We start from the raw sequence: 19,423 nt of genomic DNA on the forward strand, positions 1-19,423 counted from the left end.
GCCTTACCTTCTGTCTTTTCTGGGAAACTATCTAACTACACTACAAAATAGAAAGAAAATGATCTAAAAACTAAGTGGCAGAGTGTTTAAACCCAAACTTTGCTAATCCATTGGGTTAAGCATATGGGTTCGAAACAAAACCTTGTTGATGCGCTACTTCAGTTTAATCCTTTAGTTTACGTGCTGTTTACAACCACATGTTGAAAAGTTAATGTCAAGATTTAAATCAAAGCAAATTCCAACAGAGTTTATGCCTTAACTTCTGTCTATTGAGGAAAGTTATCTAACTACACTACAAAAGAGCAAGATAGCTTAAAACAGCTTTCGTAACACGATGAGGTGACCGAGTGGTTAAGGCAATGGACTGCTAATCCATTGTGCTCTGCAATTGTGGGTTCAAATCCCATCCTCGTTGATGTGTTTACTTGCTGTTTATCAACCACATGTTGATATTTAAATCAAAGCAAATTCCAACAGAGTTTATGCCTTACCTTCAATATATTCAGGCAAGCTTTCTAACTATACCACAAAATAGCAAGACGATTAAGCAAATATGACAAGTTGTCAGAGTGGCTAATGTGACGGACTGGTAATCCATTGTTTTCTACACGTGTAGTTTTAAATCAAATTCTCGTAGACGTTTTTCCTTGCTGTTTGACAAGAACAAGTTGAAAAGATAATGTTAATATGTAAACCTATGCTTATTCCATCAGAATGTATGCCTTACCTTCGGTCTTTTCTGGGAAACTATCTAACTACACTACAAAATAGAAAGAAAATGATCTAAAAACTAAGAAGTGGCAGAGTGTTTAAACCTAAACTTTGCTAATCCATTGGGTTAAGCTTATGGGTTCGAAACAAAACCTTGTTGATGCAGTACTTCAGTTTACTCCTTTAGTTTACTTGCTGTTTATCAAGCACATGTTGAAAAGTTAATGTCAAAATTTAAATCAAAGCAAATTCCAACAGAGTTTATGCCTTACCTTCAATATATTCTGGCAGGCTTTCTAACTATACCAAAAAATAGCAAGACGATTAAGCAAATATGATGAGTTGTCAGAGTGGTTAATGTGACGGACTGGTAATCCATTGTTTTCTACACGGGTAGTTTTGAATCAAATTCTCGTAGACGTTTTTCCTTGCTGTTTGACAAGAACAATTTGAAAAGATAATGTTAATATATAAAGCTATGCTTATTCCATCAGAGTTTATGCCTTACCTTCAGTCTATTCTTGGAAACTAACTACACTACAAAATAGAAAGAAAATGAACTAAAAACTAAGTGTCCGAGTTTTTAAACCCAAACTTTGCTAATCCATTGGGTTATGCTTATGTGGGTTCGAAACAAAACCTTGTTGATGCACCATTTAAGTTTTCTCCTTTAGTTTACTTGCTGTTTATCAACCACATGTTGAAAAGTTAAATTCAAAATTTAAATCAAAGCAAATTCCAACAGAGTTTATGCCTTAACTTCTGTCTATTGAGGGAAGTTATCTAACTACACTACAAAACAGCAAGATAGCTTAAAATAGCTGTCGTGACACGACTAAATGGCCGAGTGGTTAAGGCGATTTACTGCTAATCCATTGTGCTCTGCACGTGTGGATTTGAGTCACATCCTTGTCGATGTGTTTACTTGCTGTTTATCAACCACATGTTGAAAAGATAATGTCAAAATTTAAATCAAAGCAAATTCCAACAGAGTTTATGCCTTAACTTCTGTCTATTGAGGAAAGTTATCTAACTACACTACAAAAGAGCAAGATAGCTTAAAATAGCTTTCATAACACGACGAGGTGGCCGAGTGGTTAAGGCAATGGACTGCTAATCCATTGTGCTCTGCAAGTGTGGGTTCAAATTCCGATCCATGTCGGTGTGTTTACTTGCTGTTTATCTACCACATGTTGAAAAGTTAATGTCAAAATTTAAATCAAAGCAAATTCCAACAGAGTTTATGCCTTCCCTTCAATATATCCAGACAAGCTTTCTAACTATACCACAAAATAGCAAGACGATTAAGCAAATATGACAAGATGTCAGAGTGGTTAATGTGATGGACTTGTAATCCATTGTTTTCTACATGTGTAGTTTTGAATCCCATTCTTTTAGACATTTTTCCTTGCTGTTTGACAGGAACAAGTTGAAAAGATAATGTTAATATATAAATCTAAGATAATTCCATCAGAGTTTATGCCTTACCTTCAGTCTATTCTTGGAAATTATCTAACTACACTACAAAATAGAAAGAAAATTATCTAAAAACTAAGTGGCCGAGTTTTTAAACCCAAATTTTGCTAATCCATTGGGTTATGCTTATGTGGGTTCGAAACAAAACCTTGTTGATGCACTATTTCAGTTTAATCCTTTAGTTTACTTGCTGTTTATCAACCACATGTTGAAAAGTTAATGCCTTACCTTCAGTCTTTTCTGGGAAACTATCTAACTACACTACAAAATAGAAAGAAAATGATGTAAAAACTAAGTGGCCTAGTTTTTAAACCCAAACTTTGCTAATCCATTGGATTAAGCTTATGGGTTCGAAACAAAACCTTGTTGATGAACTATTTCAGTTTACTCCTTTAGTTTACTTGCTGTTTATGCCTTAACTTCTGTCTATTGAGGAAAGTTATCTAACTATACCACAAAATAGCAAGACGATTAAGCAAATATGACGAGTTGTCAGAGTGGTTAATATGATGGACTAGTAATCCATTGTTTTCTACATGTGTAGTTTTGAATCAAATTCTCGTAGACATTTTTCCTTGCTGTTTGACAGGAACAAGTTGAAAAGATAATATTAATATATAAATCTATGTTTATTCAATCTGAATGTATGCCTTACCTTCTGTCTTTTCTGGGAAACTATCTAACTACACTACAAAATAGAAAGAAAATGATCTAAAAACTAAGTGGCAGAGTGTTTAAACCCAAACTTTGCTAATCCATTGGGTTAAGCATATGGGTTCGAAACAAAACCTTGTTGATGCGCTACTTCAGTTTAATCCTTTAGTTTACGTGCTGTTTACAACCACATGTTGAAAAGTTAATGTCAAGATTTAAATCAAAGCAAATTCCAACAGAGTTTATGCCTTAACTTCTTTCTATTGAGGAAAGTTATCTAACTACACTACAAAAGAGCAAGATAGCTTAAAATAGCTGTTGTGACACTACTAAATGGCCGAGTGGTTAAGGCGATGGACTGCTAATCCATTGTGCTCTGCAAGTGTGGGTTCAAATCCCATCCTCGATGATGTGTTTACTTGCTGTTTATCAAGCACATGTTGAAAAGTTAATGTCAAAATTTAAATCAAAGCAAATTCCAACAGAGTTTATGCCTTAACTTCTGTCTATTGAGGAAAGCTATCTAACTACACCACAAAATAGCAAGACGATTAAGCAAATATGACGACTTGTCAGAGTGGTTAATATGGTGGACTAGTAATCCATTGTTTTCTACATGTGTAGTGTTGAATAAAATTCTCGTAGACATTTTTCCTTGCTGTTTGACAGGAACAAGTTGTAAAGATAATGTTAATATATAAATCTATGCTTATTCCATCAGAATGTATGCCTTACCCTCGGTCTCTTCTGTGAAACTATCTAACTACACTACAAAAGAGCAAGATAGCTTAAAATAGCTTTCGTACCATGACGAGGTGGCTGAGTGGTTAAGGCAATGGACTGCTAATCCATTGTGTTATGCAAGTGTGGGTTTGAATCCCATCCTCGTTGATGTGTTTACTTGCTGTTTATCAACCATATGTTGAAAAGTTAATGTCAAAATTTAAATCAAAGTAAATTCCAACAGAGTTTATGCCTTAACTTCTGTCTATTGAGGAAAGTTATCTAACTACACTACAAAAGAGCAAGATAGCTTAAAACAGCTTTCGTAACACGATGAGGTGACCGAGTGGTTAAGGCAATGGACTGCTAATCCATTGTGCTCTGCAATTGTGGGTTCAAATCCCATCCTCGTTGATGTGTTTACTTGCTGTTTATCAACCACATGTTGATATTTAAATCAAAGCAAATTCCAACAGAGTTTATGCCTTACCTTCAATATATTCAGGCAAGCTTTCTAACTATACCACAAAATAGCAAGACGATTAAGCAAATATGACAAGTTGTCAGAGTGGTTAATGTGACGGACTGGTAATCCATTGTTTTCTACACGTGTAGTTTTAAATCAAATTCTCGTAGACGTTTTTCCTTGCTGTTTGACAAGAACAAGTTGAAAAGATAATGTTAATATGTAAACCTATGCTTATTCCATCAGAATGTATGCCTTACCTTCGGTCTTTTCTGGGAAACTATCTAACTACACTACAAAATAGAAAGAAAATGATCTAAAAACTAAGAAGTGGCAGAGTGTTTAAACCTAAACTTTGCTAATCCATTGGGTTAAGCTTATGGGTTCGAAACAAAACCTTGTTGATGCAGTACTTCAGTTTACTCCTTTAGTTTACTTGCTGTTTATCAAGCACATGTTGAAAAGTTAATGTCAAAATTTAAATCAAAGCAAATTCCAACAGAGTTTATGCCTTACCTTCAATATATTCTGGCAGGCTTTCTAACTATACCAAAAAATAGCAAGACGATTAAGCAAATATGATGAGTTGTCAGAGTGGTTAATGTGACGGACTGGTAATCCATTGTTTTCTACACGGGTAGTTTTGAATCAAATTCTCGTAGACGTTTTTCCTTGCTGTTTGACAAGAACAATTTGAAAAGATAATGTTAATATATAAAGCTATGCTTATTCCATCAGAGTTTATGCCTTACCTTCAGTCTATTCTTGGAAACTAACTACACTACAAAATAGAAAGAAAATGAACTAAAAACTAAGTGTCCGAGTTTTTAAACCCAAACTTTGCTAATCCATTGGGTTATGCTTATGTGGGTTCGAAACAAAACCTTGTTGATGCACCATTTAAGTTTTCTCCTTTAGTTTACTTGCTGTTTATCAACCACATGTTGAAAAGTTAAATTCAAAATTTAAATCAAAGCAAATTCCAACAGAGTTTGTGCCTTAACTTCTGTCTATTGAGGAAACTTAGGCCTATCTAACTGCACTACAAAAGAGCAAGATAGCTTAAAATAGCTGTCGTGACGCCACTAAATGGCCGAGTGGTTAAGGCGATGGACTGCTAATCCATTGTGCTCTGCATGCGGGGGTTTGAGTCTCATCCTCGTCGATGTGTTTACTTGCTGTTTATCAACCACATGTTGAAAAGTTAATGTCAATATTTAAATCAAAGCAACTTCCAACAGAGTTTATGTCTTACCTTCAATATATTCAGGCAAGCTTTCTAACTATACCACAAAATAGCAAGACGATTAAGCAAATATGACGAGTTGTTAGAGTGGTTAATGTGACGGACTGGTAATTCATTGTTTTCTACACGTGTAGTTTTGAATGCCATTCTCGTAGACGTTTTTCCTTGCATCCAGCATGCCTGTACTGTTGAGGTGTGGCGGCAGAGTGCCGTGAGAACGGCATTTGTGGGCCAGGTGACCCAGAGACAAAGGAAATAGCTATTTTATTGAGAATGCAAACTGAATAAATTCAAACTAGGATTCTCCTCCCGGCCCTCCACCGGGGGACTGAGTGGTCTGCTTAACAGCTCCAGAGCGAACATCTTGGTCTCTGGGTCGATCATCTCAGGAGCGCCTGGGAGCCTTCCGGGTCCTCAAGGGGGTCCGTGAGACGGGTGGCGTGTGCTTCCTGCGGGGCGCTCGACGCGGAGCTGAGAGCTGGGCCCGGGTTGAGGAGGACCTGCATGTTTTTTAGCAGCAGAAGGACACCCTGGGCGACCAGACGGGGCTTGGCCTGTGGTGGCAGGTTTGTAGCGGGGCAGGATGTGTGAAATGGCCTCCGTCTGCTTTTTCACCTCGTAAAACTGCAGGGCGAAGTCCTCGACGGTGTCGCCGAAGAGGCTGAACTGGGAGACAGGGGCATCGAGGAAGCATGTCTTGTCCATCTCGCGCATCTCAACCAAGTTCAGCCACAGATGACATTCCTGAACCACTAGTCTGGCCATCGGCTGCCAGAGTGACTACGCTGTGGCCTTCATGGCCCTGAAGGCGAGGGCAGTCACTGGGTGCAGTTCCTGCAGCACGTCGGGATCAGGACTACCCTCGTGCAGATCTTTGAGTGCCCGCCTCTTTAAATGGGCGACCCCTGGCACCCCAAGACAGATGACGTGAGGAAATGGAGAAGAATGATCCCAGGAGGATGATCGGGGCCTGGGAGGCGGCCTAAGGACAGGGACTGGATCAGGGGGCCTGGGAGGCGACCGCAGGACAGGGACAGGTTCAGGGGGCCTGGGGGGCGGCCGCAGGACAGGGACAGGTTCAGGGGGCCTGGGGGCGGACGCAGGACAGGGACAGGTTCAGGGGGCCTGAGGGGAGGCCACAGGGCAGGGACTGGGTCTGGAGGCCTGGGAGTCGCCCACAGGGCAGGGACTGGGTCAGGAGGCCTGGAAGGCTCGGGAGGCAGAGCCGTGGAAGGCTCGGGAGGTGGAGCAGAGGCAGACAGAGCCATGGAAGACTCTGGAGGTGGAGCAGAGGCAGGCAGAGCCGTGGACTGCTGACTGCAGCAGTGAATCGGCCACAGGACACAGGATCGGGTGAGCCCCCCAAAAAAAATTATTTAGGGAAGTTGAATGGTGTGGAGTTGGCTTGGAGATTGGGGCCGTGGAAGGCTTGGGGACTGGGGCCGTGGAAGGCTTGGGGACTGGGGCGTGGAAGGCTTGGGGACGGCCACTGTGGGAGGAGCTTCAAAGTCCTCATCCTCCACACCCACAGTGAATGGTGAGCTGCTAAGTTTGAGTGCCATCTCCACAAAGTTGCACAGCGTCCAGTGAGGACCCACCAGAGGCATCCGCTCCTTCAGCGCACTATTCAGACCAGCTCCGAAGAAATAGACCAGAGAGTGGTCCTCATAGTGCACCAAATCAGCAAGATGGAGAAACTCACGCACGTGATCCTCGACTGGACCTTGTTCGAGGATGAGGATTCTCACCGCTGGTAAATCCATAGTATTGGTCAGTCCTTCTGTAACGTTTGGTGTCACTGGATACAAGAGGAGATGCAGGAGTAGGAACTTTAAATCCTTTAATCATAAATCACTGGAGTAGAGCAAACACTGGCGTAGAGCAAACATCACAAACGCATCAAACATCACGATTCAGACATTACAATTCAAGGACTGACCAGACTGACAAAACTAAAGAGTATATATACACTTAGGATTAAACGAGGGAATGACACACAGGTGGGGATAATGAAGGAGTAATCAGGGCAGTGACTTATGGGAAATGAAGTGAGGGAGAGAACTTCAAAATAAAAGTCCTTGAATAAAGTGCAGACAGACTGTGACACCTGTAGCATTGAGCATGGATGGGATGATTGCTTTCTCCTTTCTGCATTGTAAATGATTTGCCAGATATTTATTTGGTTTATTGCTATATTGAAAGATTTCATGTTTGAGTTGTTTGATAAGAAACTGTGTTTTTTTGTGTATGATACTTTAAAGTTGGTTTTTAATTTGACACAATTCGTTTTGTATTTCTTCGCTGGGGGTATTGGTATATTGGTTTGTTAGCTGTTTGATTTTGGACTAATGTATTTTCCAATTTTTGTTGTTGTTTTTTCTTGTATGATGAATATGATATGATTTTACCTCTTAATACCGCTTTGCCTGTTTCCCATAGGAGTCATGGTGAAATTTCTGGAGAGACGTTCATCTCCAGGAAGGATGCCCACTCTCTTCTAATTAGTGAGCTGAAGTCTGGATCTTCTAAAAGTGATGTGTTGAGACGGCATCTTGTGGGAGGCTTAAAATGAGCTTGTGTATTTATTGTTAAAGAAACAGGAGCGTGATCGCTAATCATAATTGGATGAATTATATTTTCTTGGATGTGTCGGGTGAGTGAGTTACTTATGAGAAATAGGTCAATTCTAGAGGAGGATTGGTGTAGAGAGGAAAAATATGAGTATTCTCTTAGTGATGGATTTCTCATTCTCCAAATGTAGTCATGTATATATTGTTTTATTACGTCAGTGGAGTTCCAGTTTCTTAAGCTACCAGAGGTACTTGAAAGGTCTAATGTAAGATTGAGGACAGTGTTATAGTCTCCACTTTTAACAGTGGAGACTGTCCTGTGGCCTCTTCCCTGGCCTCTGGACCCTATTCCTGTCCGGTGGTCACCTTCCAGACCCTCGGACCCAGTCCCTGTCCTCCAGTCGCCTTCCAGACCCCCTGACCCAGTCTCTGCCCTTTGGATGCCCCCTAGATCTCCCGACCACCCACCTGTCCGCTATGTTCCCCCTGACCTTGCCTTGAAACTGCCCATTGACCCCATGGACTGTCTCATTTCCCTCTGTGCCCCTTGGACTGCCCTCAATTTTGTTTGTGTGTTTTGTGGGTTGTCTGTTCAGGGTTTTTTGTTTGTAGGGATCGTCCAGCACCACTTCCAAGAGGTCGTGCTCCTCGCAACCGAGCGCGGCCGTCAGGAGCCGTCCATTTTAGAGGGGGGAGTACTGTCACGAACCCCGCTCCCTCGCTCCGCCCCCTCGAGCTTCCTCGCTCGTTTTGCTCCCTCGGGCTTCCACGCCCGTTTTGCTCGCTCGAGCTTGCATGCTCGTTTTTGCTCCTACGAGCTCACATGCTCGTACACTATCTCCCCCCTCGGGCTCACATGCCCGCTCCCAATCGCCAGAACATTATGTACACCTGCACTCGTCTCATCACCCCTTTATTCGTTACACCTGCACCGCTCGTTAGTTCCCCTATTTATATCACAGCACATTCGTTTCACACCCGTTGGTTATTGTGTTTAGTTTCCCATATCTTTGCCCCCCGCTAGTCTCGTCTAGTTTTGAACTCCTCTTGTCTTCCTCTTATCTTGCCTGCTCCAGTATTCCCCTAGCTCCCCTGTTTGTTCTACTCGTTAGATTTCCTCGTTACTCTGATCCTGATTCCCGGCTTCGACCTCCCCACTCTCGTTGACCACTCTCTCCCGGATTTGCCCCTTTACTCGACTTTGATTCCCCGGCTTTTGACCCTACGCTTCCCTCGACAACTCTTCTCTGGATTTACCCTGTTTGTACTTTTTGCCTGCTTTGCTATTAAAATAAAAGCAGTTTCATCCGACATTGTGACTGTCTCATATTGTGTGTATGTGTGCAGGTTACATATATATATACAAGGATTTTCAAGATTATCACACAGAGTGTATATATATATATATATATATATATATACAGGTGAAACTCGAAAAATTAGAATATCGTGCAAAAGTTCATTAATTTCAGTAATTCAACTTAAAAGGTGAAACTAATATATTATATAGACTCATTACAAGCAAAGTAAGATATTTCAAGCCTTTATTTGATATAATTTTGATGATTATGGCTTACAGCTTATGAAAACCCCAAATTCAGAATCTCAGAAAATTAGAATATTACATGAAATCAATAAAAAAAAAGGATTTTAAATACAGAAATGTCGGCCCTCTGAAAAGTATAATCATGCATATGTACTCAGTACTTGGTTTGGGCCCAAGTAATTTTGCATTAATTACTGCCTCAATGCAGCGTGGCATGGATGCTATCAGCCTGTGGCACTGCTGAGGTGTTATGGAAGACCAAGATGCTTCAATAGCGGCCTTCAGCTCTTCTGCATTGTTTGGTCTCATGTCTCTCATCTTTCTCTTGGCAATGCCCCATAGATTCTCTATGGGGTTCAGGTCAGGCGAGTTTGCTGGCCAATCAAGCACAGTAATAACATGGTCATTGAACCAGGTTTTGGTACTTTTGGCAGTGTGAGCAGGTGCCAAGTCCTGCTGGAAAATGAAGTCAGCATCTCCATAAAGCTTGTCTGCTGAAGGAAGCATGAAGTGCTCTAAAATGTCCCGGTAGATGGCTGCGTTGACTCTGGACTTAATAAAGCACAGTGGACCAACACCAGCCGATGACATGGCTCCCCAAATCAACACAGACTGTGGAAACTTCACACTGGACTTCAAGCATCTTGGATTGTGTGCCTCTCCATTCTTCCTCCAGACTCTGGGACCTTGGTTTCCAAATGAGATCTAAAATTTGCTCTCATCAGAAAAGAGGACTTTGGACCACTGAGCAACAGACCAGTTCTTTTTTCTTTAGCCCAGGTAAGACGTTTGACATTTGAAGCCCATGTCCAGGACCCGTCTGTGTGTGGTGGCTCTTGATGCAGTAACTCCAGCCTCAGTCCACTCCTTGTGAAGGCCATTTGAATGGCCTTTTCCTGACAATCCTCTCCAGGCTACGGTCATCCCTGCTGCTTGTGCACCTTTTTCTTCCACACTTTTCCCTTCCACTTAACTTTCTATTAATGTGCTTTGATACAGCACTTTGAGAACATCCAACTTCTTTTGCAATTACCTTTTGAGGCTTTCCCTCCTTGTGGAGGGTGTCAATGACGGTTTTCTGCACAACTGTCAGGTCAGCAGTCTTCCCCATGATTGTGAATTCAACTGAACCAGACTGAGAGACCATTTAAAGGCTCAGGAACCCTTTGCAGGTGTTTAGCTGATTAGAGTGTGACACTTTGAGCCTACAATACTGAACCTTTTCACAATATTCTAATTTTCTGAGATTCTGAATTTGGGGTTTTCATAAGCTGTAAGCCATAATCATCAAAATTATATCAAATAAAGGCTTGAAATATCTTACTTTGCTTGTAATGAGTCTATATAATATATTAGTTTCACCTTTTAAGTTGAATTACTGAAATTAATGAACTTTTGCACGATATTCTAATTTTTCGAGTTTCACCTGTATATATATATATATATATATATATATATATATATATATATATATATATACACACACTCTGTGTGATAATCTTGAAAATCCTTGTCATTAACCCATATGTTGTTGTATTTATTTTGTATCAGCAAAGAATAATAAAGTGAATAGAATGTCCTAGATTAAAACAGGTGATAATTTTAAAAGGTAAAGAGAAACTACTTTAGAATCAATCAAGAGAGAGATGGTACATGAATGCACAGATTGTAGAGATTTGAGTAGAACTGATCCAAGATATTATGACCCATCAACTAGAAAGCTAGTTAGAGTTTCCAGAGAGAACGGATAAAATGTACAGCCTCGTATAACACTTATGCCCTATGCATAGCCCAGACATACAGTATGTATCCCAGGACACAATCACAATAATTGTAATTGGAGTGTAATTGGGTGTTGAGAATACTTTAAATCTTATCTGTCATTAAATAAAATGTAGATTGTGAAAATTAGAAACTAGGAGAATAAGTCACTGTAAGCATTTCGTACACTGATCATGTAATGTATAAAAGAAACAGTAATGAACAAATGTGTGTGCTGCACATAATAGAACAGCCATTAATTATTAATATTTTGTTTATTGTATACATTATATGTTGCACACATAATAGAACAGCCGCTGGATATTTCCTTTTCTTTTTTGCTCAACTGCTTTGCCTTTAAAAAGGGTTGGACTATAAACACTTCTGAATTCTGAACTGGCTGTTGAGGAAAGTGTTGGAGGAAATGTCTGTGAGATAATGGAAAACACAGACATGGAATGCTACAGTGAGGAAAAGCCCACAGAGCAGGAGAATCGGTCAAGATTTCCGTCTTCCGTATATAGAACACACACACGCACACAGAGAGAGAGAGAGAGAGAGAGAGAGAGAGAGAGAGAGAACACACCACATTCATAACAGAGACTGAAGGAATAAGAGTAAAATCCTGCTAATTATTTTGTGCACACAAATAGAGTACAGCCAGAGGGCTTATGGGATAAACAGATGTTGCAGTTTGTTTTGGTTCTCCATAGAAACTCAGGTGCCATGTTTGATGTCTGTTTTGGATTTCCCTTCAGCTCTGAATTCCTTTCACCAATTATCTAATGGCTGCATCTCATCTGTGATGTAGCTAAGCTAGACAAAAAGCAAAACAACTGAATTTAAGACATGCAAACCTACATTTAATGAATTTAGAGGAGTATGTGTGAATGTGCTAGTATCCACATGTTTGTCATTTGTGAAAAAGTTGTGGTAAAAAGAGTCAAATGTCAGAATGGCAATAAAAAATGTACTGTGTGTGGGAAGGGAAGTTAGCTATACTTGTGAGGAACAAATCTTTGAAAATGTCCTCACAAATATAGTAAAACTTGAGAAAACCTCCTTGTAAGGACCTTTTAGCTGGTCCTCACAAGCAAAACAATTATGTTTATCTTTAAATCTATGTGTGTGTACTTAGATATAGTTTGGGGACAAATTTGTTTGCCCATCCCCTGCCTGTCGCAGCGACCTCAGAACCGCCCTAAGATGCTGCATGTGCATGATGCTGCCAATCAAGTCAAGTCAAGTCAAGTGGTTTTCATTGTTGTTCAACCATATACAGTTAGTACAGTACACAGTGAAACGAGACAACGTTCCTCCAGGACCATGGTGCTACATAAAACAACATAGGACAAACACAGAACCACATGAGACTACACAGACTAAATAACATACCTATATAAAGTGCATGTGCAAACATGTGCAAAAAGTATGGGACAGTACAATAAATTATTAAAAATTAACAGGACAATGGGCACATTGAGAGACAGTGCAGCACCGACCAGTACACCGTAGTGCAAAAAGATGACAGTTTCTAAAAATGCCAAATGTAAACATAACATACAATGAGATAGTGTTCTACTCACTGTCTGCGCATAGCAGTTATTGAGGTAGCAGCCGGGTATAAAGTAACAATATTTAATGTGCAACTCAGGACACGTGTGTGTGTGTCAGTCCAGTCTCTGAGTATTGAGGAGTCTGATGGCTTGGGGGAAGAAGCTGTTACACAGACTGGCCGTGAGGGCCCGGATCCTTCGGTACCTCTTGTCAGACGGCAGGAGGGTGAAGAGTTTGTGTGAGGGGTGTGTGGGGTCAACAACAATGCTGGTTGCTTTGCGGTTGCAGTGTTTTTTGTAAATGTCTTTGATGGAGGGAAGAGAGACCGCGATGATTTTCTCAGCTGTCCTCACTAACCTCTGTAGGGCTTTGTGGTCCGAAATGGTGCAAGTCCCAAACCAGGCAGTGATGCAGCTGCTCAGGATGCTCTCAATAGTCCCTCTATAGAATGTAGTGAGGATGGGGGGTGGGAGATGTGCTTTCCTCAGCCTTCGAAGAATGTAGAGACGCTGCTGGGCTTTCTTGGTAATAGAGCTGGTGTTGAGACGCCAGGTGAGGTTCTCCGCCAGGTGAAAACCAAGGAATTTGGTGCTTTTGACGATCTCCACAGAAGAGCCGTCGATGTTCAGCGGAGAGCAGTCACTCGGTGCTCTCCTAAAGTCAACAACCATCTCTTTTGTTTTGTCCACATTCAGAGACTGGTTGTTGGCTCTACACCAGTCCGTTAGCCACTGCACCTCCTCTCTGTATGCTGACTCGTTGTTCTTGCTGATGAGACCCACCACGGTCATGTCATTGGCGAACTTAATGATGTGGTTAGAGCTATGCATTGCTGCACAGTCGTGAGTCAGCAGAGTGAACAGCAGTGGACTGAGCACATAGTCCTGGGGGGCCCCAGTGCCAGTTTCAGAGGGAGGTGTCCAGGCCCAGCAGGTTCAGCTGTCCAATCAGGTGCTGAGGAATTATTGTATTGAATGCTGAGCTGAAGTCTATGAACAGCATTTGAATGTATGAGTCCTTTTTATCTAGGTGGGTGAGGGCCAGATGGAGGGTGGTGGCGATGGCGTCATCTGTTGAACGGTTTGGACGATACACGAACTGCAGCGGGTCTAGTGAGGGGGCAGCTAGGTCTTAATGTGCCTCATGATGAGCCTCTCGAAGCACTTCATGATGATGGGTGTGAGTGCGACGGGACGGTAGTCATTGAGGCACGACATTGAAGACTTCTTTGGCATGGGGATGATGGTGGTGGCCTTGAAGCACGTTGGAACGACGGCGCTGCTCAGAGAGATGTTGAAGATGTCGGTCTGAACATCTGCCAGCTGGTCTGCACATCCTCTGAGCACTCTGCCAGGAATGTTGTCTGGTCCAGCAGCCTTCTGTGGCGGAAGGTGGAGTCTCGGGTCCTCAGCAGCGCATGCACCTCCGCAGTCATCCACGGCTTCTGGTTAGAGCGTGTGGTGATGGTCTTCGAGAAGGTGACATCATCAATACACTTGATGATGTAGCTGGTCACTGATGCTGTGTATTCCTCCAAGTTGGTAGAGTCACCATATGTTGCAGCCTCCCTGAACATGTGCCAGTCAGTACACTCAAAAAAGTCCTGAAGAGCAGAGATGGCTCCTGCTGGCCAGGTTTTCACCTGCTTCTCGAGTGGTTTTGTGTGTCTGACCACGCGCCTGAGATGTTTGTGTAAACAAAATCAAGCGTGTTCGCACCTATCTTTGCAAAGTCCACATACTGATGGAATTTAGGGAGCACTGTCTTGAGATTCGCATGGTTGAAATCTCTGGCGACAATAAACAGTCCGTCAGGGTGAACGTTCTGCAGTTCACTCATAGCCCCATACAGTTCACAGAGCGCTTCCTTAGCGTTAGCGTTGGGGGGAATGTAAACTCTGGTTATGAAAACAGTGATGAATTCCCATGGTAAAGAAAAAGGTCTGCATCTAACTGTCACAAGATAGAGTTATTGCACCATTCCGTGTTCATGTAAACACACAAGCAATCTGAAATCTTTAAATATGAACCAAAGAAAATTTTATTTAGCTTTTCTTTAACTGCAAAAACATGGAGAATAATAATTTTTAGTCTTAAATTGTCCTTCAAAAGTATCAGAGATATAGGCTAAAAAAAACATGCATAAGATACCCGGTGGTTTACCATAAAAATTAAACGTTGTAACCAACTAAATTCATCTAAAATCATGAATTTTAGCTTCATACACAAATTCTGTCATCGAATAATACATTTATTTTATATTCTATAATTAAATTATAAACAAAACATTTCACTACCCCAAATATCCTATATTTCAATTGTACATGATTGAATGTTGTGAACGGTGGATAAATGCTGTAAAAAACATACTTTAAGCATATTTGAAAATCGTCAGTCAATAATAAATAGGTGCAGTTTATCGGTTTAGAGTTGCTGTCTGCTTTAGCAATAACACTTTTTTTCCCCAACTATTTAAAAAGTTACACAGTTAATTCATCAAGCTATTATGGACCAGTTCAAGCTGACAACACTGCATGAACAACAAGAGACTACAGAAGCCTACATGTATAGATACATTACACCTAAAAAGACTTAATATCCAATATTAATACTATTTTTATGTATTTTTTAAGGGTGCCAGCCATCCACACAGAGGCTGTTGTGAAGAATGCTCACCAGCACCTTTTCTTCCTGAGACGGCTGAGGAAGTTTGAAATGAGCACACGAGCACTGTAGAGAGCATCCTGACAGGCTGCATCACTGCCTGGTACGGCAACAGCACTGCCCTCAACCGCAAAGCCCTGCAATGGGTGGTGCGAACTGCCACCCACATCATCGGAGGTGAGATTCCCTCCCTACAGGACATCTATACCAGGCGGTGTGTGAAAAAAGCTCAGAGGATCATCAGAGACTCCAGCCACCCAAGCCATGGACTGCTCTCACTGCTACTATCAGGCAGCCAGTACCGTAGCATCAGGACCCACACCAGCTGACTTCATGACAGCTTCTTCCCCCAAGCAATCAGACTTTTGAACTCTTGATCGTTCACGTTACATATATCAGCGCTGCACTTTATTAGCTTCAGACTGGACTCACATTTTATACTTAACATATACACACGGGCAACTGACTATCATCTGACAGCTGAATATCAACACAACACTTCATATTTATTTACACTGAATACATGGTGTACAGTGTATTTTTATTGTATACAGTCTTCTTATTTTGTGTATACCGTATAATGTATATTATTAGGTGTATATTTTATTTTGTGTTGTGTAACAAGATGTATAAACTGGGTTACGTGTAAATCAGATGTTTATTGTAATTGTCATACTGCTTTGTTGCTTGAAACTGCACCAAATACTTTCACCAACTGTTGCATTTGTGTATGTCGTAGAGTAAAAATAAAGGGATTTGAATAACAGGCACCAAATATATAATTAACCATAAACATCACATAAATAGGTTTCCTGATTTAGCTGAGCTTTTGTTCTGGAGAGGCACAAAGCTTTACATAGTTTCTCTGCTGTAACTGACTTTGTTGTCTTTGCTCCATTCTCTCTAACCATGTCATTGCTTTGACACTCGGCTACTCTAATACATTATAACATTAATGTGGGGAAAGATCATGGTAGAAAAGAGTTCAGGGTGGCAGAACATTTTTTAGTAGCTGCTAAAGCACAAGATTGTCCACCACGTTTGAAATAAAGATGCATATACAACTCCCAAGAAACCCTACGTGAATCCCTACCAAAACTTAACAGAAATATAGCTGTAAGCTGCAATTATTGGTGCCAAGCACAGGAATGGCAAAAATGTGTGTAAATGTAATTTTTTTGAAGATTTTAGGCAAACTGCTCGAAAGCAATGAATAGAATTGCTTATAATGTAAATATACATTGTTCTTGGTATCAGCCAAGGAGTCTATCAATGACAATAGACTAAATTATTAGCATCATTATGATCATTATGAAACATCATTATGATTTGATTACAAAATAAGTATTGATGCAGCATGATACATCTTATCATATATCAATTATTTTATCAAAATAAACACTTAGATAGATGTGAACTATTTTTTTCATTTCATAATATAATTGATAAAGTATTTAAAAACAATAAATGAAAATTACATAAATTCCTTTCAAAAGGTTGCACATGTTTTCTTCTTTAGTTGTCATATGAACAATCAGACAGTAAGTATACAAAAGAGCCCGGTTAACTGGAATTATCCCATATATGCTTTTTTTATGCATTTTTAATGTTTATTGGACTATATCACCTTCAAATCCGACTTTAATCTTGACAGTCCTTATATTGTTTGAAAGCTACAAGTCTCTAGATTCTAAATATTTCCACTGTTTTGTGATCTGAATTACGTCATTACTGAAATGCATTAAAATACTGAAAGTGTGGATTTTAAAACATGCAACATGAGAGCGGTATTGTTATGCTGGGTGTGGAAGCAGGACAAGACAGACAGAGGTGCGGATCCAAACGCGGTATTTTATTAAAGATAAACAAATAAGAAACAAAAGGTAAACACAAATGAAAGTCCACGAGGGGAAAACAGGAAACTGATGCACACGAAACAGATATAAACAGGATGAAACGAACTCTGAACTCGGGGAGGGAACACGGACCAGGCTTGACAACATGCAAGAAACGAAAACGATCGACAGAGACTAAACAAAGACCCAGGGTTTAAATACACAGACAAAGTGGAGACTGAACGAGACACAGGTGAAAACAATGATGAGTGCAGGCAGTGAGGGAGGCTGAGAATTGTGGGAAATGTAGTTTTAGACAAGGACAGTGAAACACGGGGCGGACAACAAGGAAAACGTAACATGGAGCGTGAATGGTGATGGGTGAAATGGAAAACACGGAGCAGACAAGGAAACATGACATGAACGTGAATAGTGAGACACAGAACACAGGGTAGACAACAGAGGAACGTGACATAACCCCCCCTCAAAAGGACCGGATTCCAGACGGTCCTCTAGCAAAAAAGAAAACCCACACAGAAGAACAAAAACAAAAGATCCAAGGAGTGAGGGGGTAGACCCGGGGGAACACAGACAGAGAAAAGGGAGCACAAGGGGCACAGAGACAGACCAAGAAGGCATAAGGGACACGGAGACAGACCAAGGGGGCACCAGGGACATGGAGACAGACCACGGGGGCACAAGGGGCAATTAGGCAGTCCACGGGGGCACAAAGGGAAATGAGACAGTCCACGGGGGCACAAGAGGCAATTAGGCAGTCCATGGGGGCACAAGGGGCAATTAGGCAGTCCACCGGGGCACAAAGGGACAGGTTTAGGAGGCCAGGGAGGTATCGACCGGGCAGGGACAGGTTTAGGTGGTCTGGGAGGTGTTAACCGGGCCAGGACAGGTTCAGATGGCCCGGGGGCTGGCCATAAGGCAAGGGCCAGTTCAGGGGGCCTGGGAGGAGGCCACAGGACAGAGGCCGGATTTGGTGGCCTGGGAGATGGCCGTGGGCCAAGGGCCGGTTCAGGGGACCTGGGAGGTGGCCACGGGACAGAGGCCGGATTTGGTGGCCTAGGAGATGGCCGTGGGCCAAGGGCCGGTTCAGGGGACCTGGGAGGTGGCCACGGGACAGAGGCGGGTTTAGGTGGCCTAGGAGATGGCCGTGGGGCAAGGACTGGTTCAGGGGGCCTGGGAGGAGGAGTGGCCACTGGGGAGGCCGGCGGAGCCGCGTCAGGCGGAGCCAAGGAGGACCTCTGAGGCGGAGCTGAGGAAGGTTCAGGAGGTGGAGCCGAGGAAGGCTCAGGAGGCAGAGCTGAGGGAGGCTCTGGAAACTGAGGAGGCGGAGCTGAGGGAAGCTCATGAGATGGAGCTGAGGGCGGTGGCGACGTAGGCAGCTCTAGAGGCGGAGGCCTGGAAGGCTCTGGAGGCGGAGCCAAGGGAGGCTCAGGGGGCGGAGCCGTAGGAGGCTCGAGAGGCGGAGCCGTAGGAGGCTTGAGAGGTGGAGCTGTAGAAGGCTCGAGGGGCGGAGCTCTAGTAGGCTCTGGAGTATCTGGGAGCAGGGCCATAGGAGGCTCTGGGGGCGGAGCCGTAGGAGGCTCAGAAGGCGGAGCCGTAGGAGGCTCTGGGAGAGGAGCCATAGCAGGCTCGAGAGGTGGAGCCGTAGGAGGCTCGAGAGGCGGAGCCCTGGAAGGCTCTGGAGGTGGAGCCAAGGGAGGCTCAGGGGGCGGAGCCGTAGGAGGCTCGAGAGGCGGAGCCGTAGGAGGCTTGAGAGGTGGAGCTGTAGAAGGCTCGAGGGGCGGAGCTCTAGTAGGCTCTGGAGTATCTGGGAGCAGGGCCGTAGGAGGCTCTGGGGGCGGAGCCGTAGGAGGCTCAGAAGGCGGAGCCGTAGGAGGCTCTGGGAGAGGAGCCATAGCAGGCTCGAGAGGTGGAGCCGTAGGAGGCTCGAGAGGCGGAGCCCTGGAAGGCTCTGGAGGTGGAGCCGAGGGAGGTGGCGCCATAGGAGGCTCGGGGAAAAGGGCCGTGGAAGACTCGAGAGGCTCTGGAGGCGGAGCCCTGGAAGGCTCAAGAGCCTCGAGAGGCGGAGCCCTGGAAGGCAAGGGGCACAGAGACAAGGGGCACAGAGACAGACCAAGAAGGCATAAGGGACACGGAGACAGACCAAGGGGGCACCAGGGACATGGAGACAGACCACGGGGGCACAAGGGGCAATTAG

General features: G+C 42.9%; 1 protein-coding gene and 3 non-coding genes across 5 annotated transcripts in view; all 4 read left to right on the forward strand.

Annotated features, from left to right (window-relative positions):
- LOC127640318 (uncharacterized) overlaps nucleotides 1-16,297 on the forward strand; it is a 136,760-nt gene extending 120,463 nt beyond the window's left edge. For both annotated transcript variants that reach the window (XM_052122788.1, XM_052122789.1), the window contains one exon: nucleotides 15,343-16,297. The gene's annotated coding sequence lies outside the window, so the exon portion shown is untranslated. The remainder of the gene's footprint in view (nucleotides 1-15,342) is intronic.
- On the forward strand, nucleotides 334-415 carry trnas-gcu (transfer RNA serine (anticodon GCU)). Its single transcript has one exon. It is a non-coding gene; the product is annotated as a tRNA-Ser (tRNA).
- trnas-gcu (transfer RNA serine (anticodon GCU)) lies at nucleotides 3,651-3,732 on the forward strand. The gene has a single exon. It is a non-coding gene; the product is annotated as a tRNA-Ser (tRNA).
- trnas-gcu (transfer RNA serine (anticodon GCU)) lies at nucleotides 3,897-3,978 on the forward strand. Its single transcript has one exon. It is a non-coding gene; the product is annotated as a tRNA-Ser (tRNA).
- Nucleotides 16,298-19,423: the final 3,126 nt, after the last annotated feature.

The sequence above is a fragment of the Xyrauchen texanus genome, chromosome 49, assembly GCF_025860055.1.
Source record: "Xyrauchen texanus isolate HMW12.3.18 chromosome 49, RBS_HiC_50CHRs, whole genome shotgun sequence".
NCBI lineage: Eukaryota > Metazoa > Chordata > Actinopteri > Cypriniformes > Catostomidae > Xyrauchen > Xyrauchen texanus.